At 35.0% G+C, this 24,021-nt stretch overlaps 1 non-coding gene across 1 annotated transcript; it reads left to right on the top strand.

Annotated features, from left to right (window-relative positions):
* The first annotated feature begins 23,735 nt into the window (after positions 1–23,735).
* On the top strand, positions 23,736–23,806 carry TRNAG-CCC (transfer RNA glycine (anticodon CCC)). Its single transcript has one exon. It is a non-coding gene; the product is annotated as a tRNA-Gly (tRNA).
* Positions 23,807–24,021: the final 215 nt, after the last annotated feature.

The following is a 24,021-nucleotide window of genomic DNA, read 5'->3' as shown; positions in this document are numbered from 1 at the left end:
ATAACAAACCACATTTTCAAATTTTCAAAGGAGAATGATTACATGTTGCTGGAGCACACAGCCTTACATCTAGAAAATCTTCGTTCTACTTCTGCAGAAACAATGAGGACATATTTGACATATTTTACATATTTTACACAAGCATTATCTATCTTTTGTATCATTTTTAATAAATTTCCTCATTTAAATTGTCACAAATTTTATATAGATCTAAATATCCATCATGTTTAACCAGTATTTTGTCCATCTTGTTTGCTACATTTTTTCCTATTTCGTATTCCGTCTATTTAGTTTCGTCACAATATTGACTATATGTTATTTCTCCGCTCCATCCATCCATCCTTCATCAATGGATAATGCAGAATTCCTGCACGGAAATATCATACGTACTTCGGTACATCGCTATAATTTGATATGCGTAAATAATCACTTAGTGATTTAAGACGGCGCTCATTTCGTCGGATCTCGGCCACTTAGTCACTCGTAAAGAGTGCACTTCTGCAGACAGTGAGTTGGACATTGTGCCACTGGCACACATTGGTGACACAGTGCATGAGTGTTGACCACTAAAGGGAAACTAAGAGGTGGAACTTAAACTGAGAGGATTCAATCTGGCATCGGAACTGGAATCCGGTGTGGCTTAGTACATAAAGCGTCAGCATGTAGAGCTGAAAACCCGAATTCGAGTCCTGGTGCAGGAGAGAATTTTTCTCCGCTCCACCCATCCCTCTACCAAAAGTTTAAGGGCACCTCTTCAAAAGAAATGTTTCACTTTTGTCCTTATACTTATATCAAAACCCGTGATATTTATACAGAGACCAAATTCCTGTGAAAAATTAATTCTTTTACTGCAAACCCAATCTCCTTATCTTTCAAACTGTGGATTAAATAACAATTTTTCTGTTATGAAAACTTATTGAAAAATTACATTTTTGTAGGAAAAAAATTAATTACTCCAGAATGGATATACTGATATCAATGAATTTTTCAAACTCAAGAAAAGTTTAGTAACTTTTTTTTTCTAAATAATAGTTTTTCTAAATAAAAGGAAGAAAACATCTGGATAAAAATGCGTGAACGAGCTGTCACAAAATGTTAAAATAAAAAGTGATAATTTCACAAGAAACATTTCAGATATATCTAACGCTATCCCGAAATTCATTGATCTAAGTACACTCATTCTGAAGTAATTAATTTTTTTCCTACAAAAATGTAATTTTTCAATGAGTTTTCGTAACAGAAAAATTGTTACATAATCCTCAGTTTGAAAGATAGAGAGTTTGGGTTTAAAGTAAAAACTTCATGTTTCACAAGCATTTACTCCTGTATAAAGATCAGGAGATTTCTCATAAGTATAATGTCAGAAGTGAAACATCACTTTTGAAGGGATGCCCTTAAACTTTTGATAGAAACTCTATCTCTTGCTGTTTTCACTATTCTTTTTTCATTCTAGTTACGCGTTTTCCCATTCTTTCCTTCGAACATATACCCAAACATTTATTATTATTATTATTATTATTATTATTATTATTATTATTATTATTATTATCATTATAATAATAATAATAATAATTATTATTATTATTATTATTATTATTATTATTAATTTAATGTTCTGCTCAAGGGGAGGCTTTCACTGCAAACCCAGCTTTTTCCAATCTTTCCTATTTCCTGCCTTCCTTTTTGTTTCCTCATATTATCCATATATCTTAATGTTATCTATCATCTGATATCTTCTCCTACCCCGAGCTCTTGTCCCGTTCACCATTTCTTCCAGTGCATCCTTCAGTAGGCAGTTTCTTCTCAGCCAGTGACCCAACCAATTCATTTTTCTCTTGGTGATCAGTTTCAGCATCATTCTTTTTTCACCCACTCTTTTCAAACAGCTTCATTTCTTATTCTGTCCGTCCACTTCACATGTTCCATTCTTCTCCATATCCACATTTCAAATGTTTCTAGTCGCTTCTCTTCACTTCACTTCGTCGTAATGTCCATGTTTCTGTCCCGTACAATGCCACACTCCATACAAATCACTTCATTAGTCTCTTCCTCAGTTCTTTTTTCCAGAGGTCCGCAGAAGACGCTCCTTTTTTTTTATTAAAAGCTTCATTGGCCATTGCTATCCTCCTTCTGACTTACTCGCAGCAGCTCATTTTTACTGCTTATAGTACACCCCAAGTATTTGAAGCTGTCCACTTGTTCTACTGTCTCATTTTGAATTCGCAAGTTTATCTTTCGTATTCTTCTTCCTATGACCAGGCTCTTCGTCTTATTTGCATTTATCTTCAGCCCGTATTGCTCACAGCTGGCATTTAGCTCTAGTAGCATATCCTTTAGTATCATTTTCTCTTCTGCTAACAACGCCATATCATCAGCAAATCTTATGCACTTTCTTCTTCTTCTTCTTCTTCTTCTTCTTCTTCTTCTTATTATTATTATTATTAACTTATTATTATTATTATTATTATTATTATTATTATTATTATTATTATTATTGTTATTATTATCACAATCACTACCACTACCACTGCTGCTGCTGCTGCTACTACTACTACTACAGAAACGGCAATGCTACCATTAGATAAGATAGGAAAAAACAGATTGTGGTGGATATTTGTATTCCAGCCACTATACAGCACACAATAGGTTTCTGGTTTCGAGGCACTGTAAGTTTCTCCTTGGCTTCACGCCTCGTTACTGCAATTATTTGTGCCCTGGGCCGCGGGACGAAGTGATCGCATCAGCCCCGCAGATTACACACACAAACTGCGCCTGCGCGACTGACAAATTGCAGTCGACAACGGCATCTCCGGAATCCATCTTGCAAAGTTGACGAAACCGTGCATTTCAGCAATATTTCGTCTTGTTGCTGCAGAATTCTCTGTAACGGGTGTAAGATAAATTAAAACGGTAGTGCTGATGGTATCTGTTTCTATTTATTTGTGTTTATATCGCAGAGATTCCGTCATTAATACACGTCTTTCAATTAAATCATTTTTAATGTCACAGTTGTAAATTACATTTTAATTTCTGCTTTGGTTTTCCGTAGGTCTGTCTTAGAAGTTCTAGGTGAATTTGTGTAGAATATTTTATGAAAAAGAAGTTGGAGGAGATTTTTTCCTGGGACATTTACATATTTTTATTGTCATGTTGGTCCAAAATACACAGCATTTTCGCATCACCGTTGTAGAAGACATATGGAAATTACTCACGTTTAATATGGTTGGAATTGTATCTCGCTGGGATTTTAGAGATTAGAACAGTATCGTGGGGAGATGCAGTAACGGTATCTACAGAGTGAATCATCTCATCCTGCGGATTTGGAAGTTATACAATCCCGTCAGTTTACAGTCTATGCCACCGTCCCCTGCGTCATATCGATTTCGGCCGATTTGGCTGCTATGTGCCCCGGCGTGGCACGACTCGTATTCCACTATCGCAGTGATGTCAAAGCAAGCGCATTTTTCTGACCTTGACGTCGTACGTGGGTAACAAGCGCTAGATATGGAAGGAGGAAGGATTAAGTATATGAATAAGCATGAAGAAAACAGTGATGTACAAACTATTTTCTATATTAGCCCATCCGTAAAACAAAAGTAGCCTATTAACACTAATTTCTTAATATTACAGTTGTGTTTTAAACGTTAACAACATAATAAAGAGTTAAGAAGGAATATTCACAAAAATTCCATAGTAGTACAACTATACTGTACTAAGTGAATGAAACACATCATTCATAAAGAAAGTGATATCCAAAAGAAAGAGATTGAGTATGACATGTTAAGTAAGAATTGATATTGATGGTATCTTTAGCCTTATAAAAGTAATCAATAAACTAATGAAAACAATATTATAATACAAAGCAAAGTTACCTAGGTATATGTTTTAACTGTAAATTAATAGGCTATTGGATAATAAAACTCTTATCGCATTATGGTTTTAAGGTGATATTGGTGCACAACTTCCTATCATCAGAATATTAAATTATTTTCTCGAAACCTGCTGAAGCTATACTGCTCACTTTTTTACACCACATGGGCACATATCTTTTATTTATAATGTAACAGTAGTTGTTTTGTTAATTCATTTCCTTACAAACATTTTCCATGCGAATATTTTCAAAATTTTCAATACACTATCTTCTGTAATATGTATTTATGATATATTAGATTTACGAAAACATTGTTTCAGTACCTGTAAGGCTAGTAAATAAACATATCTAAAAACTTCACTTTTCTGTAAAAAAGAAAGTTGAGAAAATATTACTTTTGAATAAAAAAGCAAATTTGTGAAAAATGAGCATTAAAATTAAAGCTTACATTCTTATAATGCACTTATACTTCTCAGACAAATCTAAAAATTAACATAGATACAGTTTTAATAAGTTCTTTTCCCTTTATCCAATGGATCAATGCTGGCCATCCCTGAATATAGCTCGACCAAGCGGCATATACTACCCCTTTCGTCTGTCTTTTTCCTTTCTGCTGTAAAGCGCTCAGGCTTTCTTGAGCTCTAAAGCGCGCGCTTGTGCCTATGGGCATCTATTGACATACCTGCACTATCGCATCAGTGTGCGCGCTGGGCTTTAGAGGTGAAGGTCTGAGGTTCCTAGCATCTGAAGATAATATTTTATGTAGGGTCATGTAACGGAAGCTGATAGTTTGGCACGGAAGAGATAAATAATGTGTATCTGATATTGGTTACTGTAAAACGCTTAATTATGTGAGTTTCAATTAAACCACAATTCGCTATTAGAATCTCCTTTATTGAACATAATAAATAAATGCGAATAACATTACATTAATATGACATGACATACATAAGGCATTGAATGATCATATTAACAGAGGACAGCATCGTAGCTTTATCGGACTGGCTGGTGAATGCGGTGGGTCACTTGTGACCATCTGCATTTCGCACCGTCTGTAAATGCGGGGTTTGCCTAATTACCAATCCGCAGTATGAGAATATTTACCATGTATAAAAGAAGAGAAGGAAAGAATGGTTATTACAGTACAATATTAATACATGTCTTTCAATTAAATTATTTTCAATGTTACAGTTGAAAATTACGTTTTAATTTATGCTTTGGTTATCCGTAGGTTTGTCTTAAATTCCAGGCAAATTCATATTATATAATATTTTATAGAAAACATGTTGGAGGAGATTTTTTCCTGGGACAGTCACATTTAATTATCACGTTGGTCCACAATACACAGTATTTTTTTAATCACCGTTATGGAATACATATGGAAGTTACTCACCTGTAATATCGTTGGAATAGCATCTCACTGGGATTATAGAGTTAGATAATAGAAGTACCTTGGGAGAAGCAGTAACGGTAGCTGTAAAAGAAAACGGAAAGGGAAAGGATGTCATTACTACAATTCCAGACTTTCACTGTGTTCAACAGGTGAGAGAATTTTTGGTTTTTGTACCGTGTAATAGATGAAGAAACATACAGCTTTTCGAAACTACAATCAGTAGAAAAGGCGAGAGAACGTAGCCAAATCTGTTTTGGAGGACAAATTTGTTACAGACTCAATATATATGGATTTCCCTTTCCCTCGTGTTGGAAGCGATATTTCATTCTGAGAAGTCAGACATTTCTGCATTTTTATCACACGATGCAAAAACCTAAAAATCTCGCGAGAAATGGCGATGATACTCATGGTGATAGAGGTGAGATATGTGGCGAAGAAGAAGAAGAAGAAGAAGAAAAAGAAGAAGAAGAAGGAGGAGGAGGAGTTGGTTGTGGTAGTGAGTAAAATGTTAATGATGATATTAACGACAATAACTTGTCTGGCGACTGTAGTAGCAGTTAGGTTGGTACTATTAGTGATTACGATGATGAAGAAGTTATGGGCCACCGGCGTAACTCAATCGGCTAAGACGTTTGCCTGCCGATCCGCTGTTACGCTCAGGCGCAGGTTCAATCCCCGCTTGGGCTAATTACCTAGTTGAGTTTTTTCCTAGATTTTCTCCAACCGTTAGGCGAATGTCAAGTAATCTATGGCGAATCTTCGGCCTCATCTCGCCAAATACCATCTCGCTTTCAACAATCCCATCGACGCTGAAATCGAGTAGTTGATTACAGCGTGATTAAATGAACAACTAAAAAAACATAGATACAAACACCTGCGGTGACTGAGTTGCCGGATCTTCAGCCTATCACGCAGACAGTTCGGGTTCGAGTCTCGGTCAGACCTGTGGTATTCATTGTAGAGTCCATTGTGACACTTACAGAAAGTCGCAGTTGGGTTTTTTCTCAGGTATTTCAATATTAGGCATCTACATTATTCCATCAACATTTCCCCATTCTTTCATCATTCCACAGCATTCCCCGAACGCCAGCTGGCGATGCACGGAGGGGGCTGGCATAGAAACAAGTGGGATTACATACTCGAAACCTAGATAAGCAGCGCGAACCTTAGTGTAGTCAGCCAGTGTGGATTTTGGAATGCGCATAATTTGAGGGCTAGCTCGATAGATTTTGAAAGGTCGCAGTGTTAGGTCGTAGTGCTTCTATCCCGAAGTTTAATTCAATTTAACTGAAACACAGTTAGGCCTACACTGCTTGTAACATAGTATGTACAGTTGTAATCACCGATTCTGGCGAATGACCTTGCTGACAGTGCCAGTTGACGAGCTATTTGTTGTCCTTCATGAATGAGTTGGCGATAACATTTTCCTCCGCTAGTATCATTGTTATGAAACATAAAAATGGACCACAGTACAGTCCGAGTGGATAATTTGTAGCGTGCCGGAAGCGACTTTCGTTCGCAATGATTTTACAGTACGTCTCCCAGTACGTGTAATATTTGTTTAGTTTTTGGAGGTGACTGTCCAGAGTCCAATAGAATACTCGGGCGTGCATGTTTACTCTTATGTCCTACCCATTCCAGCTGCGAAAGAGAAAACAATCGATCTTGCAGCGGTGAGGAACCCGCTCTCGAGTTCACATTAACAAAATCCATCTGCCGAAATCGCTGGCGCCCACTAGCACAAATATAATAGATGGCATTGTAATCTAAATGAAAAACATGTACTCTGCTTTGCAATATAATTTCATACGTATTGTTATTACTATAGTTAATCCTTTTCTACTGTTACAGCCACTTTCTTCAGAACATTTGGCGTTTTCATTACATGTTGGGTTCTGATCGGGACTGTGTGGTGATTGTTTCAATACTTCCAACTGAGTAATCTTGAAGATCCCTGTGCCACTTGCGAAATTGTCATGGAGGAGACCAGAGCGATTTTAGTTGATGACATCGCATTTTTATTTTTATACAATACGTATTAATCTTAACAGCTCGTCCTTGCTCGAATAGGTACGAAAGTTACACAAACAAGTTGTCCTGCAGGTATGATACTGTAAAAAATACAAGTAAATGAGGCGAAATTGCTGTACATAGACAAAAAGGCTAACGGACGGCGTATTTAAAACTACTTTTGGGTAACAAAGACGCTGAGGGCATTACATTATTTAATATGCGCGAAAATTTCGAAATATATATTTTGCAGTCCTGCAATAGTTTCTTTGTGAGCAAATGGGAGACAGAAGTGTTTTAAAAGTCGGTCAATTTTAAAGGTAATGTCAAGGAATGAAAGTTTGGCGTTTCCCTGGGGTTTGGTTACTCTTATCCCCTTCACCTCTGAGTTGCAAAACTCACAATATAATGAAGTTAACCGCGTCGGTTTACGCTTCATTATCGTCTCAAGTGAGGCCGAGCGATCTTGCTTTCGACAATTATCTACGGTGCCTTTACAACTGACCATTACTTGGCTTTGAGAGTTCAGGCGGAAGAGTCGGATCTCTTAATATGTTCTCTTCTAATGTTACAATAACTGCGGTTAACGTGAACGAATTAGTGAATAACCCATCACAAAATAATCGCCAATGAGTTCACAAAGAGAAATAGCGATAAATAAATTGCATATACGTTCTCATTGCATTTTTGTCCAATTATTTCACGCGAAATTACTCTCAGATTCTATATTATATACGCCACTGTTGAGAGAATACATATATATATTTTTTTTTTTGCTTTTTGTTGTACGAAGAATAACAAGAAATACTGTGGCACTGAAAAAAAAGGAGTCCTAACATCGACAAAGTGATTTCTGGCCTCCTGTCTGTTGATTACCCGTCTGTACACATCGATTTCTCTTGCTCAGATTTTCTTTATATTCAATATTCATGAGCCACTTCATCGGATTGCGGTAAACATTGAATATATACGTGCTTTATAATAATAATAATAATAATAATAATAATAATAATAATAATAATAATAATAGTAATAATAATAATAATAGCAGTAATAATAATAATAATAATAATAATAATAGTAATAATAATAATAGCAGTAATAATAATAATAATAATAATAATAATAATGGATATTTATTTATAATTACAAGATGATCATCTGTCGTAAATCCTCTCTAATAATTCGTAATCATTTTTTCACAAACTAAAAAAATAAAATAAACGAAATTTTTTAATTTATAATTCATGTTGAGGAATAGTCCGCTAAGCCCCTTGTTAATAACATATATCATACATACATACATACAAATGGCTTTTAAGGAACCCGAAGGTTCATTGCCGCCCTCACATAAGCCCGCCATCGGTCCCTATCCTGTGCAAGATTAAGCCAGTCTCTATCATCATACCCCACCTCCCTCAAATCCATTTTAATATTATCCTCCCATCTACGTCTCGGCCTCCCTAAAGGTCTTTTTCCCTCCGGTCTCCCAACTAACACTCTATATGCATTTCTGGATTCGCCCATACGTGCTACATGCCCTGCCCATCTCAAACGTCTGGATTTCAAGTTCCTAATTATGTCAGGTGAAGAATACAATGCGTGCAGTTCTGTGTTGTGTAACTTTCTCCATTCTCCTGTAACTTCATCCCGCTTAGCCCCAAATATTTTCCTAAGCACCTTATTCTCAAACACCCTTAACCTATGTTCCTCTCTCAGAGTGAGAGTCCAAGTTTCACAGCCATATAGAAGAACCGGTAATATAACTGTTTTATAAATTCTAACTTTCAGATTTTTGGACAGCAGACTGGATGATAAGAGCTTCTCAACCGAATAATATAATAACATGTATCAATATAATTAATTATTTATTCCGTCTTATGGCTTGAGCATTGGTTATATATAAAACAAAACACTTATGTTTTACATTTTATTTAGTCTTAATACTAACATTTTCGCCCTTATAGGGCATCTTCAGGTACGAGATATAACAGATATCCATCTAAAATCAATTACAAAAACTTTGCTTTACATCTGGAAATGACATAAATAGAGTGAAATATAGTGACAATACTGATCATCCAAAACAACATTAAAAAAGATCATGTCAAATATTAAAAACAAATTTAAAAACAATTAAACAACATAAGCTTGTATAGCTATGAAGTAATACTGAATACGCAGTGTTGGCACACGAAGTAGATCTCAATACATTGGTATCCTAAATATATTGTACTGTTGCCAATAACTTGTTAAAAGTGAATAGAAAAGCATACAGAAAATAGTAATCAATGTGCTGATCATAGTAAAATCAATAAATTACTAGAAATATAAAAACCTGATATTATTAAATGTAGAGTCGTAAAGCAAATATGAACTGGCTAATTTCGATGGAGCGAGTAAAATTCTTGTTAAGTGTTCTGTGCTCTCCTATCTGAAAACAATTGTATATTATGATAGGTAAATTAGAGAAATATATTGAAAATGAACGCCATGTGAAGATATTAATTTACTTACAAATTCACTGCGAAAATTCTAAATCATCATCGTACACAGGTTTTCTGAAATGATGAAATGAAATTATGTAAGCCTACAACGTATATTTTCAGAAATATTTGTGTAAGACATCTATTTTATCTGCATGAGGGTTTGAGGGGAAAGTGTCGTGGTTATGCCATTTTTATATACAGGACGTTCAGCCCTGCTTCCTGCCAGGCATGTTTGTTGGCCGGCGTAGACCGAGTCGTTATCAGTTAGTAAACATCTTCGTATTTCTCTTGTCATATAATTTCGATTAATAAAAATATGGACAATTATATTTTTATTTCATAATGAATACTAACCTGATTATATCGTCGCTCTCGGTAGCGCAGTTGGTATAGCGCTGGCCTTCTATGCTCTACATTGCGGGTTCTATCCCGGCCGAGGTCGATGGCATTTAAGTGTGTTTAAATGCGACAGGCTCATGTCAGTAGATTTACTGGCACACCGGCGAAGCTGATATAACCTCTGCAGTTGCGAGCGTCGTTAAATAAACCATAATTTAAAATTTAACCTGGTTATAGGAATTGTTCAGAGTGATGTCCGTCTGCATTCACAGATCTCCGACGTCTCTTTATGAAATTGTTGTTCATACGTACAGGCACCCAAGACGTGTGCAAGAGTTTCGTACTCTCTACGGCAACGCCGACAGAGGGTACCGTCTTGAGATCCGCCCGGCATAGAACGCACCGCAGATACTCCTGCTGTCATTTTTATTGCTTCTGTCCATTCGGAGCACGATAAGCCCATAATGTTCACGAATCAACGTGTTTGCTGATGTATATTCCCCATATATTATGTTTCTTTAGGGTGCCGTTGTTGTTGTTGTTGTTGTTGTTGTTGTTGTTGTTGTTGTTGTTGTTGTTGGTGGTGGTGGTGGTGGTGGTGGTGGTGGTGGTGGTGGTGGTGGTGGTGGTGGTGGTGGTGGTGGTGGTGACGATGACGATGACATATCCAGCGTTTCGGAACACCTTGAAGATCAATGTGCGTATAGATGGACAAATGTTCATTTTTGTGCAGACTAAATAGTTGGATCCATTACACGTACAGATACAGAAATAAGATGTGGACCGAGTCTTGGTAGCAGTCCTCCTAAACATAAGCAACAAGCTTCGCAAGACTGTATCAAGTAACATACACTTAGACGATTTTGTTTACTGCACATGCGGATTGCGTTATATCTGGAACTTAGTAAAATTAGGCGGCCCATATTTTTCTGGGTTTGCACAACTCCCTGTAGGTAGAAATCAGCTGAGTGGATGACACTAAGAGTGAACTTTCAGGCGCCTCTTAAGGAGTCCCTCTCGAAATGATCATTACGCAGGAAACATCTCTCTTCAAGGAATGCCAACCAGCGTTCCTCGACAGTATTAGTAACACCTCAGACCTGGCGAGCATGTAACACCATCGGGCATCCTCCTTCGTCTAGGAGGTTGAAAATTGATAGAGAAGCAGTATCTGCTCTACTTGGCATCACCGAAGCCCGTACATCTACCCTGAATTTTTTTTTTTAATTAAGGAAAATGTTAGGTGAAATGGTGAGTGGTGGTAGAATAAAGCTTGAGAAACGGGAGAACAACGAGAAAATTTTCATTCTGAATTATTTATGAGCAACATATGTCAAGATTTGAAGGTTTCATTAGTGATTTGATATTCGTTATCCTTTGTAAATTTCAGAAATAATGATCCAATGTTTATGTGTGAGTGTAATTTTTCTAAATATTTAATGTAATTATTTGCGCGTTATATTAATAAAAGTTATACATAACTGACTAAAAATTTCGATACTGTAATGTGGGGAAAATAAGACTGTTTTTCTTTTTGTTGAAATAATTTAAAGATGTAGAGTTGATTATACGGACCTCGTTATCCAGGCAGTTGATTCATTATGTAAGGCCAAATCTCTCATCTCATGGTTTAATGTTTGAACCCAGTAATCATCTCTTTTTTCCTGCCACCGAAGGAATATTCCATGTACCTCCTGCCAGACTGTTATCGTCTCAAACATTTTGCTCTGGGCGACAGAACTTAGCATATAATATTATCATGACCCTTAGAGTCATTCAAGGGTCAATGGTTTGCTGCGTACAATGATCTCCTTGATCAAACATTTGTGTTACTCTTGCACGTAACAGATACTAGGAATCACTATAAACAATAGTTGCTACTGAATTCGTGAGGTTCAGAATTTGGAGAACGAACTTACAAGATCATTGTCTGGCAGTCCCAAAAATTAACTATACTTTCATATATGGTTCATTAGCAGTTGGAGATCCGGGCTCAATCCTGGGTGGTGGCGAGATTTTTCTCGTTGCCAAATCTTCCAGAACTGCCCCAGATTCCACTTAGCCTCTTGTAAAATGGAGTACCGGGTCGACATAATGAATGCGTCAAGAATTCATGACATGTAAATGCATATCTTTACCACTATCCCTGATCATTAGAGCCCCGATGTTTGTCAAAATGTATTTTTCACTGGGTGGAAGTAAATCATTATTTGCATAGATATAAATGTCATTTGGAGTAAATCAAAGTGATAGGGCCAATTTTTATTTTGCCTATTTTGTTCTTTTAAGGTGTTTCTTACTAATGAATACCTTTTTTGTCATTTAAAAGCAATAATTCTAACTTATTTGCAATTTTCTAATTAATTGTAATGTAATGTGTATGAAATTTAAATATTTGAAACAATGACTAACTTTACTAACAATAGTAAATAATAGACCTAGTAATATACGTTACAAGAGCGGTATGTTGACGTTTTCATGTTCGAGGAAAAGATTGAAAAAGCGAAACGTAGTTGAGCTTTTTTAATTTCCGAGAACATGAAAACAAACATACCACTCGTGTATCGTACATTATTTTGTGCGAAGATCATTTATTACATACCTGAAAGACGAATTTCTAATTAGTTGCAATGAAATCTCCATGTTGGTTTCTGTTTAATGACGGCAACTTCGGAAAACCAAAATATCTTTCTTCAACATTGTTGCTATAAAATATTTTCTGTGTTTATTATACTCCAGCAGGCCGTGATATACGTCTGTATTTCCCCCCCCCCTAGTCTATAAATGCGAACTTAAAACAAACGGTAAGGTTATGTAATGATTTATTTTTCATTTTAATATTTTAACAATATTATTTATATAACATATTGCAGTAATAACATCGGCATCTGGAATCTTGTTGATTTTTTCACGGCTTCCTTAATGTTACTTGTATCAGGAATGCAATAAGTTTCGTGGAGTAGTAGACTTTACTTAATTTTTGCAGATATTTAAAAACAATAATTAACAGTGCAATTTAGGTGAAATTGCAGTGGTAAGTTTCCAATTTATAGTTATTACTATGTTAAACGACTCTAAAAATAATATGTTAAAAGCCTAAAGCAGTAAAATGAATGTCGCGCTTAAGCGGTAAGAAGAGGGAAATTGTTATGTGTGTTACGTTGGGAATACTGAATGTGGTATTTCACACTTACCGTGTATTGGTTCTGTGCGGAAAACAAGCAAATACGCACGATCTCGCACAAAAATAATTTATTTCGGTGCTTAATCTGCTAATAATCGTACTTTAATACTATTAGTGTAATATGAATAATGATCGACAATCCACAGTTACAAATATAATATTGTTATGTCCTCACGATACCAACAATCAGCTTTATAATTTTAAATATTAAGCTCGTTCTCATAGATGGTGTCACGCAGCATTTTCAATTGTTTGCTTACTTATTTTCAAATCTTACCGTTACAATTTTGTGCTATACGTGTTTATTATTGTAGGAGAAAGAAATTTGAGTGAGGAACAGTCAGTTATTGTCGTGTGACATAAGGTATAAGATCGGTTAGCTAAAATGCCTAAATTCAGTAAACCATTGAAAAGTAAACTTCATTCTTACGTTAGTGAATTTGGTGCCCATGTGTTTTCAACCGATGGAATAGTTTTGTTACGTAGGGTTTGTGAAAAGGCAGTCATGAAAAAAGGTCCTCTGTAAGTCAACATGTGACACAATATGTGAGTTATATTGATATAATTTAAATTTATTGCTAAATATATTATGCCTTTTTAAAATTTATAATGCCTTTTTTTTACGTTTTATCGCCTTTTTTTGCCTGCCTATTTTAACTGTTATAAATGCTTAAGCATGCGGGCTATACTGATCATATATACATCAGATTGGCCAGTCCCATGTTATAATATGAGAACAATCATCAGAGCCCTTACCGTCGAAAAGGAATTTTTTGTAATTACCGCTAGATGGAAGTATAGCTTCTCCATGCAATTCCATAAGAGTTATAACGTAACTTCCTTTGCAGTCGGTAGATGGCATAGTGATATTGGTCAAAGTGGTTGCTTTGTAAGTCCATTAGGCTAATCTATCTGCTATATGTGATAAGGGAGATCTACTATATGTAACTTTAAGGGACAAAAATATTGGCTATAATATTTTCTCCAATTAAGGCCGAGACAAATAATAAAGACAAATGTCATAAAGATGACACATACTTTCTCATTATACGTCTTACTCATTTCAAAACAATTGCGATTTATATTACTGTTTACAGTTTATTATTTTCAATAAAATATTCTTAAGTTTCCATAGCGTAACAGCGTGATTCAAGGCATCATGCGTTGGACTGACTATATAGAAAGTTCGCTGATTCGATTCTTCATGTGGGAAAATATGTTCACACAAAGTTGGGCTAATATATGGGATCGGTGCTTACGCCAGCATTGTGTTCAATGAATAGTGTAATCCGATCTAGCAAACTAGCTTCAACGCTAGGGGTTCATTGTGCTGCCCACACGCTACCTCTATAACGGTCGGATGATCGTCTATCCCTGCTGTAGCTAAGTGAGCGTGAAGCTATTTTTTTAATCTATCTGGCAGAGTTAAGTCATCAGGCTTTCTCTTCCAATGAACCAGAAATAAATGTATGCAGGCCTTGCTTTGCTAGGGATGTTGTGCCACGTATTATTATTATTATTATTATTATTATTATTATTATTATTATTATTATTATTATTATTATTGTTGTTGCTGTTGTTTAGTCAACTGTCCGAAGACAGATCTGAATCTCAGAAGTGATACCAATAAGGTACCACTTATGAGGCAACTGCGCCAGAAAATAATGGGGTAGGGTGGCCAGTTCCTTTCCCCCTCAATTGCATACATCGCCAACTAGCTACATATTACACTAGTCAGACTTCAGATGCATACAAACAATATTGTTCGTCCTCTGATACACATCTTCAAGTGAGATGTACTGCCTGATAATATATGTATATATCAGCCAGAACCTCAATCAGAGGATATTATTATTATTATTATTATTATTATTATTATTATTATTATTATTATTATTATTATTATTATTATATTAAAATATACTGTTCATAATTTAAATAATTTTACACATTCAAATAAGATGACCAACTTCCCCCTGTTTCGTATTACACATAAAAGACATTCATAATAATCTCAAAGTTAAGATATTTGACTTAATTTTTAAATTGTCTAGTAAGCTTAGATACATCTAAATGAACTTGTTGAAATTAACATAAAATAGCTGTATAGCCTAAGCATATACACAGTGAACAATAAGTATGACATATTGCTAATAACTTTATAATGTGAATGTTTCTTAAAAGTGTTAAATGCTATATTTATTAGCTTCATATTGCTTAATATTTTGCACATCATTTATAAAATTTATATCTTCATGTATAAAGAGTGTGTCAAAAACCTAATTTTTCTTAAATGACTTTTTAAACTGTTCTCTCAATATATCCTCGTGTATACAGAGTGTGCCAAAAACAAATTTGTTTAAATGGCCTTTTTAACTGTTCTCTAAATTCTGTGTGTGAAGAGATCAATTTAGGCTATTCGTTATTACAGCATATTGTTTATCTTCTTTTAATTTCAACTTTATGAAAACACAGCACATCATTCAGAGCAGATTTTGACCTTCCGGATTTTCTCTTGTTCTTCACGCTTCCCATTTCTTTAAACTTCTTTACAATTTTTGTGTATTGTGTTATGTTTCTGTTTGTATGCACCTGATTAAACAAATAGCACACCTCTTGCTGAGTTGTTATTCTATCACCACATCCAACTATCAATAAGACTTAATTCTTTTCATTTTCTTGAGCTTTGCCATGATATGCAATATTCTACACTAAGAATGACTAGTTTTGTTTTCCAGACAATACTAGAGGCCTTCTGTAATCCCTAAAGCTATTTAATACTCTATTTAAGTTCATTTACTTTCTCTGGATAAGGTTAAATCAAAAGAAAATAGACAAAAGCGAATAAATTGATCTCTCCACACACACAGAATTGGGAGAACAGTTAAAAAATGTGAAAATAATTATAGGCCTATGCTGTAACTTAAGAAAAAAATGTGTTTTTGGCACAACCTGTTTATAAGAGGATATACATTTTCTAAATTATATGCAAAATATTGAGCGTTATGCATTTATAGTACTTAACACTTTTAAGGAACATTCACATTATAAAGTTATTAGCAAAATTACATAATTATTATTCACCCAGTATATTGTATTAGTTTCTAATATTTCTTTATATTGAAAAAAAAACGACATTTAAAAGTGACAAATGTTAAATAAAATACATTAATGGTTTGGCACTGAGGATGATCCTACCTTTACGTTCAATAGCTTGTTCCAGAGGTTCACACACACAGATACACCGACACACACACACACACACACCACTCTCTCTGTCCTACACAGCACGCGTACGTCCTCGCCCTAACGCGTGATGTCACTCTCGTCCCACTCCAACTATTATACCCCAAGCTACAAGCTTTTCTAACCTCACTGTGTTTCGTCATAGCCGATCCTCCGGCACGGTGTTGCATACCAAGTTCAGACAAAGACGTACTGTATTCTACATCAGAAGAGATCCTATACTTGCCGTTTCTCGCCAGACGTAGTACTTACCTATATTATAATTGCAACGTAATGTAGAAATAATTCTGATTTTATAGACTTTCAGTATTTAAGTTCTCTCAGAAAAAAAAACTTTTTCTTTCAATTCTAACTTAACTGTCTAAATCAGGGATGCAGAACTGGTGAGAGAGAGGTGGAAGCATGGGGAAAGGGTTGGTTCCCCGTCCACAGTACACCGACATTGAATGACGTCTCTGTGAGCCGTACGCAATTACATACCACAGACACTGAATACAAATCCCCTCCTCTACCAAGTCAATGACGCGTGGGGTGAAAGGAAGGTATGAGTGTTGTATTCCGACTTGTGACGTACGCCGCAATTGGCGCTCAGTTCTGCAAGTCTGGTCTAAATTATCAGTAGTTTATTCTAGATCAAATAAAAAAGTGACGAAAGAAATCTCGGCTCTAATTTGGACTGGATTTGCAGTCTGTGTTTTTATTTCAAATGAAGACTCGTTAATATTTTACTAATATTAGATTTCATTTCCATCATTCTCGAATAAATTGAATCACAACACACAACTCATAAAGCATTATAGATCTAATGTGTTAGGATTTAAAAATACAAACTCAAACACTTTTCGTTCAATTGAGTTCATTGACAGGGTTTTCATTTAAAATGTTATTTGGTCCCATTAAAGTGTAAATTTTTCGACTTGCTGCCAATTAGGATACCAGAACCAAACACAGATCAACGTCACTGCTAAGTTCTCATCACATAATGAATTTATTCAAAAGTTATTAAATGAGACACACAGACAGAAAATACATTCCTATGAGACTATTTTCCTTTTACGGAAACCACCTAAATTAAATCTGCCCATACTAACGAGCTACTGATTGGTTTAAAAGTAAGTAATAAAATGAGATTATATACAAAAACTAACAAAAACAAAACAAATTAATATAAAAAATGTATAACGGATTGCTTATTCGAAAAAAAAATTATAGAACACGTTACAGTTGGTGACCTTGCTTGCTTAATCAAGGGGGACGATGGTACCCATTCTAATGAGACTTGCCCTGCCCCTTAGCGGCAGATAGACCAAACTGATAAACAATCGCCTATCACAACGCGGCAGCTGAGATATATATGACCTGCGCATTGCCCAGATTCACTGGAATAGATAGCGTCACGGTCAGATGCATTACATGCATGACATAACCTGTAATTATACCACATCTTCAAGTCTATCGGAGAGTTATGTAACACTTTTATATTTACAGACAGGAGGTATTTACACCGCATAATAATGCTTACAAAAAATGAGAGACGTGGAGATGTTGAAAAGACTGCCTTCTCATTGACTTTATAGTAAATAATGCAGTCGTGTTCCACAGTTGATTCGGCTGTACAATCTTTGCTTTGTGAACCTCATTGTGAGTTAAGGGAGATTTCTGAAGGTTCAGCGCACTTTAGATCTAAGACGTGACACTGTACCGAATTTATGAGCAAATGACGTGAGTATGATCGAATCATCAACACGTGACTATATGAATCTTACAATCTGCATGTTGCACCTTTTAGAATCTATAGGATGAAGCTGCTGAAATAACTTGAGATAGACACAGAACATATTCAAAGTTGCCAACATTAGCATAACTAAAAGTGCATAACTGATATGTGCCAGCCGTAGCTCTATTATATTACAGTTTATTGTCTGGTAGGATTTGCGATCAAGCCCAACTTGCGTGGAAGACTTTCTCCTACTGTACTAAAAACAGCAGAGCAGCTATGACCTTCAAAGCATTGTGAACGGAATATTTGTGCAGTAGACCTATTACATTTCCTCAATAAATGATTCCTGAAGACCATGTCAAAAACATTTGACTAATTTATAGAGGACTAGCCTAACATTGTGGACGTGATGGCTTTTGTATGTTAATTTTACGAATAGGGCCGTAAGTACTTGAATGTGTATGGAATATGATGGGATATGAGAACTAATTTAAGTTGAAACAAATATTAAATGTAACTTACAGTATTTCGGGACAATACTGATGACAACCCTATGTAGGCTATCTCTCTGCTAATGACAAAAAGTCTATATTGTTTAAACTGTCAATATTGAATCATATATTATAGACTAACAATTAAATCAGCACATCTTTAAGCTTATTAAAGATACGAGGGAAATTAAAAAAATAAAAGCAATTTTAGATGTTTGGGGCTGCCCTAACTTAAACACTTTCAAGTCCAAAGTGAAACATCTTATTTTAGTACGCACATTACCCTGGGATACTGTATGATGCACAGTGTCCCAGGTTATAATGTATTATAATTCATGATTGTAACACTAGTTTATAAAGTAATCATGTAATTTAATTTGTCATCTAGTTTAAGTAGGTATTTAAGTTTTATAATCCTCTGACTTATGCATATTTTTCAGTTTCGGTTTTGTCTTAAGTATACCTATACTGTAGGCCTCACAGCCTTAACTCTGCCAGAAAAAATAAAGCATTATTATTATTATTATTATTATTATTATTATTATTATTATTATTATTATTATTATATTATATTTATACTAAAGAATTTGGCAAAAATGTCCATAAACAAACTTACTTACTTACAAATGGTTTTTAAGGAAACCGGAGGTTCATTGACGCCCTGACGTAAGCCCGCCATCGGTCCCTATCCTGTGCAAGGTTAATCCAGTCTCTATCATCATATCCCACCTCCCTCAAATCCATTTTAATATTATCCTCCCATCTACGTCTCGGCCTCCCCAAATGTCTTTTTCCCTCCGGCCTCCCATCTAACACTCCATACGCATTTCTGGATTTACCCATACGTGCTACATGCCCTGCCCATCTCAAACGTCTGGACTTAAGGTCCCTAATTATGTCAGGCGAAGAATACAATGAATGCAGTTCTGCGTTGTGTAACTTTCTCAATTCTCCTGTAATTTCATCCCTCTTAACACAAAATATTTTTCTAAGAATCTTATTCTCAAACAGCACTCTTAATCTCTGTTCCTCTCTCAAAGTCCATAAACAAACAACTTTCGAAATATGCAACTACTTACTTGCAGATATCTCCTGATTCCTTGGCTGGTACGAATATCTTGTGCCCCTTCCAGTTACAACATGGTAAAATTTTCTTCTTGCTATTAACTTATCAAACTTCAGAATACACATTTTTTTTATAGTTTTAGAAGCAAAGAATCCCCTTCCATTGCACGAATCCATATTTTAAGCAGTTTATACTAACATCACTTTCCTTGTGCACTGCTACTACAATGTGTAGAGAAACAATATCAGTGAGGGACTTATGGGCTTTCTCCTGATTTTCCATCTCGCATTTCAAAATTTAAGTAATGCTTCACTGACGGTATTTTTCTACACAATATAGGCCTAACCCTACAGAACAGGAATTAACAACAAATTAAAATTTTGTAAAAATTTTGCTTATGGGATTTCTGAAAAAAAGAAAAAAATTAAAAATTAACCTAATCAAACGCCATCATTCATAACATGATACATAAACTCAATTATTACGAACCACAGAAGACGTATTTTAACATAATGTATTTATTGTTACCTTTCACTGCTATTATGTCTGAGAGGGAGTATTTAGGACGGTCTATTTAGAGAGGATGATGTGTAGGTTTCTTCAACCATGTCCATTACTTATGTAGTCAAGAATCTGGTACAAGAAAATATTCACTCAAAAAATGATAGCGATATTGTGTGACAGGAATTATCTTCTTGAAGAGAGAAATTCAAGGGTGTGAATTCATTTCGGAACAAACCGGTTCCAGAGGGCCACTTTTAAAGAGCGAGGGTAGAATTATATACGTGTTAACTACAACAAAAACTTCATTTTGACAAGTAATGTGGTGGTATAAATGACTTTAAATACCTGAAGTGTGCTTACATATTGAAAAACCTGTTTTGTGAAACTGTCTTTAAACTGAGGAGTCAATCAGCTATTAGCTAATTCCATATCACGAACGCAAAAACCTTGAGCACTTTCACGACAGACGCCACCTATTACCAACTTAAACAGCCAAAATAAGATTAATTTATCTCACACGCTCATGATCTTTATATTAATAAATCCAGTTCTTTTTTCTATATTTAATATCGTTATATCAATTTGAAATGTTATTCTGCAACAAATTTGAAATGGTAGGATAATTATGGCTGTCGAGTTTGGGAAAATGGGAGAGAGAGCTTTGAAGTACGTAGTTTATGAGAGAGTGAACATAATCATACATTAAAAAAAAAGAAGATAAAGAAATGGTCGCAGTAACGTAAGAAAATAATATCGGAAATTGTACTTGATTACTAAGCTCCATTTCAATCAGCAGGAAATGACTTTACAAAATAATTACTTCTACACCGACAGCTTCGAAATATGAGGCCACTTGTAGTTCTTTCTTGAATGTTCTCTTTCAATAACAGAGATTTTATTTAGAGCATGTGATTATATAATATGGCGACAATAGAAAAGTGGTACTTGTGAAATGCAGAGGAAACTGTAATAATTGAAGATTGTAGTTCTTGAAAGAGCACACACAATCATAAATTAAAAAGAAAAGATAAAGAAGTGGTTGCAATAACGTAAGAAAATAATTTCGGAAATTGTACTTGGTTATTAATATTTAATTTCAATCAAAGAAAATGACTTCACAAAATAATTCTTTCCACACCCTTAACTGCGAAGTATGCAGGCATTACTTGTAGCTCTTCATTTACTGTTCTTTTTTTATTATCAAATGCAATAAACGCTACTTCACCCTGAGGTATATTAGGGTTATAGTTGGCATCAAAATACATATTTTATGCTCGACCATGCCGAAATGTAGTAATTGTACATCTGGTAGCAGTCCTTTAATGCATGTCATTAAAGTACACCTACTCATTAAAGTTCAGATGTTCAGCCAATGACAAGTCAGCTTTGTACCGTTATATCGATTATTCTCGGATATGCAATCGAAAGACAATTAGCGAAAAATCACGGAGGCTGGAAATCCAATACTGTCGCAGAAAGTTATGTTCTGTTACTATAATAATTAGCGTTAATTGTAAATAATATTCAAATAAATTCAATTTGTCATCTCGTTTTTCAATTCTAAATCAATTTCCAGGTTATATCAGAGTAATCTTCATCTTATTCTCTGCCAAGGTCAATGACATTCGGCCTCGGAAAAAATCAATACTATCGCATCTGCGCACATCTCACAATTCAGGTCAGTCCGCACATAACCATAAGAAGACCTAATTTTAAATAATTTCAAGTTAGAAATATGGTCGAGCATAAAAAGTCGTATGAAACTTGCCTATAATGGTAATTAAGACGCTCGCATGAAAATTATGCGCTCGTTTCATAAACAATCATACTTGCGTCTTAATTACTACCATTATAGGCTCGTTGCATAATGTACTATTATATCCAATAAACAATAGTAAAGTGATAATACAATTTACATGAATTATGTAGAAGCATGCACATTAGTGAAAGAATGGCTCCTGTTAAAGATTAATGAGATGTTTGAGGAATAATCATGCAAAAGATATACAAGGTTGTCTAACCGTTTCAAAGTAAATACATGACTTTAAAAAGATAATCAATAGTAGATTGATAAAACAAAGTTTGGGTTGAAGTTTCAAATTAATACTTAATTCATGAACAATGAAACAGTTAAGTGTAATAAAAGGATATTACAAGCGTCGATTTACATTTACAAGTTACATACATGGTTCAGGAACAAATACAATAATTAAAATATAACACAAGTAATAACTTACAACTAACGAATAACGAATTCTTGAAGGGCAATATATACTGTAATAGTAGAGGCAATACGAAAAATTTAGTAACAAATGTAAACAGTAAAGGAATAATAGAGTAAATGACTTAAAATTACAAATTAAACACATGATTTTTAAAGCAATAGTTAACAGTTTCATGTTCATTTGTAAGATAATTTTTTAATAAGACTTTTGCCTACAAGTTTTATTATCAGAATTGAGATATTTTGGATTTTACGTCGTTGATGTCATCTTTATCATCGTCATATTCTTCTTCTTTTTGTTCTTCTCATTTTTAATTCTTTCTTTGTTATTTTTCTTCTTCTTGCTTTGCTTGGACTTATATATCAGGGGTTCACAACCAGAGTGGACCAAGTCCATCTGGAATAGTTCTGAGATATTAAGTCTTAAAGTTCCTGGCTCACGCTTAGCAACCTTCACCTTCCATTGGAAATGGTGCCCTCTGTGGAGTAACAAATGAGTTATGGACTTTGTTTGTTATGGCAATGAATAAATCTAAGTTTTTTTCATCCGAGATTGTATTAATCCACAAACTGATCACTGGTGGACTTGGTCCACTCTGGTTGTGAGCCTCTCATATATTTCTTACATTTTCCCCAGCCTCCTTCTCTCATTTCGTCACGTTCTTCTTCACGCTTGTTCTTAAAGATTATATTGCAGTTTTCTCTATTTCTTATTCTTCTTTCTCAATCGTAATTATTTTTTCCCTTTCTTATTTTATTCATCATAATCTTGAACTTTCCTTCTGCCCATATTTATCTTAATTTGTAAGTAGAAGAATTCTCTTCTCTTTTCGCTCTTAGAATGAAATGGTAATCCTAAAAGGAATGACAAATTAAATAACTCTACCCTATTCTACTACATGAAGTGAAGTGTTTATTTGCCTGATTTGTAGTCCTGGGATCGTATTTATTTGCGAACAGAATTTGATTTCAAAGTAGGTAGCTGTATATAATGGAAAATAATGTAAGTTGCTTTAGATTTTACTTCGTGCTAAACGTTACAGAAGAGAACAAGCTTAAACACCCTGCAATTTAAAAGCCATTCAAAGAACCGGTACATAAAGGACATTGTATATATAAGCCATCTTTGTGTTTGGCTGAAACTCAATGGTCACCCTTCTTTATTGCTATGTACAAGTCTAGCAATCCATTTACCGAAGCACCGCTGGTGTAGTGGCATCATGCAAGATTCCCATTCTTGTGACCCGGGTTCGATTCCCGGGCGGTGCAGTGGTATTAATTTTATTTAATATTTAACAGTTAATACATACTTTGTGATTGCACCGGAAATATGTTCCAAGGGGAAATTTTGTAGGAGACGTCATTACGTATAAACCACTCCCCTGACTATGGGGATGGAAGCGCCGAAATTTCGTTAAAAGATTAGCCGTGACACGGGGACTCAGTAATATCTCGGCATCGAGAGCAGCTACAGCTCTGTTGTT

Source organism: Periplaneta americana, chromosome 3, assembly GCF_040183065.1.
Source record: "Periplaneta americana isolate PAMFEO1 chromosome 3, P.americana_PAMFEO1_priV1, whole genome shotgun sequence".
Classification (NCBI taxonomy): domain Eukaryota; kingdom Metazoa; phylum Arthropoda; class Insecta; order Blattodea; family Blattidae; genus Periplaneta; species Periplaneta americana.
Note: the sequence above shows the minus strand (reverse complement) of the source record. Positions and strands in the feature narration are given on the sequence as shown.